Raw genomic sequence first — 6,000 nt, 5'->3', positions numbered from 1 at the left:
TGATTTAGGAGTTTTATGTTAAAGAATTAGGAATTTTTGGTAAAGTGGCTACAAGAAGTTCCAACATCCTGTAATTGGTTCATTGTTTGACATGTGGCATGACAGCTGGGCTAGAACGAAGGGTAGGGATGAAAAGTACAATGTCCAAGCATGGACAAATACCTATCCTACAGCAGAATCGACCCTCCTACATGCGCGGTCAACAATGGTCAAAGTATAGCATGTTGGCGACAAAGGCAACAACAACAAAGCATTCTAAATTGATTTAGTTTTGTTCCTTTTTGAAATCAGTTTAGGATAGAAAGATTTTAAAAATCTCGACATGATAAAAGCGGCAACAGCCATATCATGAATGTACATTTGTTTTCGAAATGTAAGGGTTGTAAAAACATATGTAAATACAGTCCTGTGTAATCAATGTTTGGTAATCGTTGTATCATTTGAAACAGAGTTTGAACTTAATATCAAGAACACAGTTGCAGTTACGATCTTTGTCTTGTTGCGTTGATTTTATAATCGGTTGACCACAGTCCAGTATACCTCTGGAACGCGGACGGGCCCTGCGTTAAACTGGTATACTGTTATTTCCTTTTCATTCGCAACTTAGGGTATTACATGACATGCACAGTAATTAGAATTGGTTGTTGATTTCAATAGAATGTGTATGGTTTATGTTTATGATAGCGCTTGAACAGTTCATCACTGGGATCGTGAATCTTATCCTGTAAGGGATTCGATCCTTTGTTGTTTTTTTAAAGCAATATCATGAACTCTGCTTTCATTTCAAAGTATGCTTATGATTTCCATATGTCTTTATCTGGCGTGAATATTAGTGAATGCTGAGTATTTGTTAAACAGGGGTTTCGTGCATGGTGTCTCTGTAAGGAGATTGAAATCTTGGTTTGAAGTGATACATAGTGTTTTAATTTGATAAATGAATTGAGTGACAGTGTGGTAATTAGGTAGATTAATTGAGTGACCTAAGTGTTTGGGTGATAGGTAACATACCTCAATCTTCTGTAAAGAAGTCCTGTGACCTACCATCATAACCACTTAGCTAATAATCCTTTATGTCTATATACTTTAGACGCATGCCTCTAAGTCTACGCATCTTGGTCGATAATAAATATAGCCTACTCTAGCACCCTAGATATGACACTACAATTACCGAGAATTGAATAAAGCTACCCTTAAAGATCATTTTCCTTTGCCCTTTATAGATCAAGTGTTAGATACATTAGCAGGTAAGAAGTATTTCTCATTCTTGGATGGTTTTAATGGTTATAATCAGATTCAGGTGGCACTTGAAGATCAAGATAAAACCACATTTACTTGTCCATGGGGAACCTATGCCTACTGAGTACTTCCTTTTGGGTTATGTAATGCACCTAAACATTCCAAAGAGCAGTACTAGGAATTTTTTCTGATCTAATACATGATTGTGTAGAGGTATATATGGATGAATTTACAGTCTATGGGAATACATTTGAAGAAACCTTGGAAAATTTGGAAAAGGCTATTAAAATATGTAAGGAAGAAAAACTTTCACTAAGCCATGAAAAATGTTTTATGATGTTTACAGAAGGTATTGTTTTAGGGCATCACATTTCAGGAGATGGGATTAAAGTCGATAAATCTAAAGTTGACGTCATCTCTAAATTATCAATTCCAAATTTCCAAAAGGATGTTAGAAGTTTTCTAGGATTTATAGGATACTATAGATGATTTATAGAAAATTTCACTAAAATAGCATCCCCACTCTTCAAATTACTCACTAAGGATTGTGAATTCAATTGGAATCCTGACTGCTAGTTAGCATTTGAGACTTTAAAAACAAATTTTTTTGAAGCACCCATCTGGAGAGGTCCAAATTGGAAACTAAATTTTCACATTTCAACAGATGCTTTAGATACAGCTCTAGGAGCTGTATTAGGACAAAAATATTTGATTCCCTACGCCATCTACTATACAAGTAAGAATTTGACTTCCACTGAGTTGAATTATACTATAACTGAAAAGGAATTTTTAGCTTCATGCAATCAACAAGTTCAGGCATTATATAACAAGCTATGAAACCTTTGTTAATAAAAATCACTTTGCAATTAGATACTTAATAAATAAAACTATTACTAATGGCAGAGTTACAAGATGGATTTTACTCTTGCAAGAATTCAATATTACTGTGCTAGATAGACCTGGAAAACAAAACACAGTTGCTGATTTCTTGTCCAGAATTCAAAATATCAAAGATGACACTTCGGTTGAAGATAAGTTTCCTGATGAATATCTTTTTTCAGTGCATACTCAAACTCCTTGGTTTGCAGATATTGCCAATTACTTAGCCACAAGGAAATTGCCTTCACATTTGTTTCCTAGAGAGAAAAGAAAAATCATTCAGATAAGTGCAAGATACTCATGGATCACTAATGAATTGTGTAAAACAGGCCCAGAACTTATGATTAGAAGATGTGTTAGGGAAGATGAAATGCCTGAGATTCTTAAGGCATGTCATGATGAGCTATGTGGTGGAAACTTTGCTGACAAGAGAACAACCTATAAAATCCTTTCTTTAGGGTATTATTGGCCATCCATCTTCAAAGATGCTAAAGAATATGTCAGGAGGTGTGATAGCTGCCAGAGGGTAGGGAAACCTGCTCCTTCAAATGAAATGCCACTACAAATTTAGGCTTATTGAAGCTTTTGAAAAATGGGCCTTGGATTTTGTTGGACCAATTAATCCTCCATCTAAACAAAAGAAGTATATATTGGTATGCATTGATTTCACTAAATGGGTAGAGGCCAAAGCATTACCTTTTGCTAATGAAAAATCTGTAGTTAATTTTGTTTTTGAGGACATCTTCACTCGTTTTGGACCTCATGGAAAATTTTAGGGGCTAATGTTCGCCCAGTGGGCTAATTTTCCATGATTTTTCCACAAAAAAGATTCGCCAATTTCCAATTTTATAAAAGACGATTCGCCCAAATTTTAGAATATAAAATTATTTTACCTTAAAAATCGCCAACATTGTATAGAGGCTATATATAAAATCATTATAAATTTGAATAATTTTACAAATATATCAATAAACATTTTATAGTTTGCATATTAGGGATTAGTGAGATTCGCCAATGTTTTTAAACTTGAAGAAATTTTTCCATCCTTAAAATTTTCCTTGGTTTTGGTGTTCCAAGAGAAATTGTGATAGATTAGGGATCTCAATTTACATCTAAAATGGTGAAGGGTCTTGTGGAAGGTTACAATATCAAACATAGGAAATCTACTCTCTATCATCCATAAGCAAATGGTCAAGTTGAATCTACAAATAAGGTGATTGATGGAATTTTCACTAAGAATGTGCATCTACATAGAAGAGATTGGGCAGAAAGGCTTCCTGAAGCCTTATGGGCCTGTAGAACTACATGGAGGAACACAATGGGACATAAACCCTATGAACTTGTTTATGGGAAACAAGTCATGTTCCCTATAAAGTTTCAAATCAAAACCTTCAAGATGGTAGTCCAATTCGGACTGGATTTATTAGAAGCACAAAAACATATATTGGAGCAACTTAATGAACTTGCTGAAATCAGGCAAGATGCAGTTCAAAGAACCAGTATAGTCCAATAGTAGAGGGCTAAATGGCATGATAAATATATTAAGGAGAAGAAGTTTCAAGCAGGAGATTTCCATTGGGCATTGTTGTTCAATTCAAAGTTCAAAGATTTTCAAGGGAAGTTTCAAACTCATTGGCTTGGGCCATATGAGATTGAAGAATTCTTTAATAACAGAGCAGTAAAAATAAGGACAATAGATGGAAGCAAAACACCTGTTCTTATGAATGGTCATCGGTTGAAGATATATCAAAAACCAATTTCAAGAGAGGAGTTCATTAAGATTTTCCAAAATAACTTTGAAATGAAGCTAATGAAGAAGAATTCTTCTTCTCCACTAACTTAGTCTTTATTTTTCCTAAAAAAATGATGAATAAAAATAAATAAAAATAAATAAATAAATTGTATGAGGTTGAAAACCTCATTGATTGGAATACTTATACATAAAATATAGGGGGAAAATCAGAGATTTCTGACATCCTATATTTTCCATTTCCTTTCTGTAATAAGTAGTGACAAAAAGCTACATTCATTTGCAGTTTAGAGTCTGCAAATTCATAATCTCATTCCATCTCATTCTGTTTTCATTTTTTTTATAGCTCCACTTCATCTCACTGCCATATTTAATTTACATTTTATCTTTTTACAATTTTACTCCATTTCACCCTATTTCTCATTTTATCTTACACCTCATTCCATCTCACCGTCATAACTCATTTCCATTTTATTTTTACACTCATATTCCATAGCCATATTTCACTTTTCCTTCTTTTCACATTCTGCAACTGATTCCATTCCGCAACTAATCTGATTCTGTAGCTACAACTTATTTATAAGCTCTGGCACAATTGTACAACTCACAAATAAATCATGAATGTTGGGAAATTAAAGAATCAAGTTTTGGAGATCAACCATGCTCAAAGTACCTACCGATCAACACCAAAGGAATTATCAAGCAAACGGTTAAGTTCTAAAGGTAAAATTCAAAATTTATTTCAAACAAAAAGTTACAAACATAAGTCATGTATAATATGAATGATCGTATGTCTCCTTAACAAGTCATCATTTGATTTGAATATCACTTCATGATACCACATCTCCGCCACATCTTCCACATTTGGTACCAAACGGTCTATAATAATTTCATCATACCACACCTCCACTATGTTCTCCATACTCTGTACTTAAACGGTCCCTAATAACTCCATCTATTAATGGTCAAAACTACGATGTGACCAACGTATTCACGTCTCTCCAAACCCTCACCGTCTACTTATTCCACGCAAACCCATAGTTCTTTTTCACCATACCCGCAGTCAGTCCATTTCATAGACCAAGAGAGTAATTCTAAAGGTTAGAAAATTCTACGAAACAGAAGCCATGGGACTCATTGTCAGGACAGAGCCCGTAGGGGAAAAATATATGGAAGGATACCCACAACTCAAGGAGATGCTGCAGAAGGCTGGATGGCTCAATTTCATTGAAAAATTTGATGGCTATCACAAAGAGATCACAAAATATTTTTCTAGATCATTCGATGGTACAGAAGTAGAAATTGGAGACATTAAGTTTGCAGTAACAAAATCTTACATAGTAGAGGCTATAGAACTGCCAAGACTTGGTGAGAGATGGTTCAAAAATAAGTAATTTCACATTGAATCATGGAAGGTAATCCTCAAGAACCTAGGTATGGATGTCACTATGTTTAAAAAAGGAATTCCTATTTCAGCACTTAAAACTAAATGGAGAAGCATGCTTTTGATATTACAAAAAACTATTACTTGTGAGGGGAGATTCAGATGCATGTATGTCTATCATATACGTTTATTGATAAACTTTTTAGTAAATGGAGACATCAACCTCCCGTTCTTACTTCTAAACAATTTAATGAGGATGAATTCAAATGTACAGAAGAAAATAGAATTCATAGACACAACTATGTACCATCATGGGTCAGTAAAAATATTGGTTGAGTTTCATTTGAAAAAAATAAGAGATACTTGGGAAAACTTCTTGATAAGAAAATACTTCCAAGAGGCACCAAAATGACCTGAAGAGGGTAATGTTAGAAGGAGTAGGAAGAAAAAGACTAGTATGACCATTCAAAGAAAACCTGAGTCCTCCACACAGAAAAATGATGAAGAGCTAGTCTCTAAAAAATTGACAGAGATCAGGGAGCAAATCAAGAAAAAAGGGAAGATAAAAAATAAAGCTGGTGGAATTACTGGAAAAAAACCTGAATCTTCATTACAACAAGATGATGAACAATTAATCTTTGAAAAATTGATAGATATTAGGAAACAAATCAAGAGAAAGGAAAAGATAGGAAAGGAGAAAAAGGCTACAAAGGAGGAGAATATAAGCCCCCTACAACTTATAAGGAGCTCT

Source organism: Pinus tabuliformis, chromosome 1_2 (assembly GCF_031772625.1).
Source record: "Pinus tabuliformis cultivar Carrire ecotype Pingquan chromosome 1_2, CPIR1, whole genome shotgun sequence".
In the NCBI taxonomy this organism is placed as follows: Eukaryota; Viridiplantae; Streptophyta; class Pinopsida; order Pinales; family Pinaceae; genus Pinus; species Pinus tabuliformis.
Note: the sequence above shows the minus strand (reverse complement) of the source record.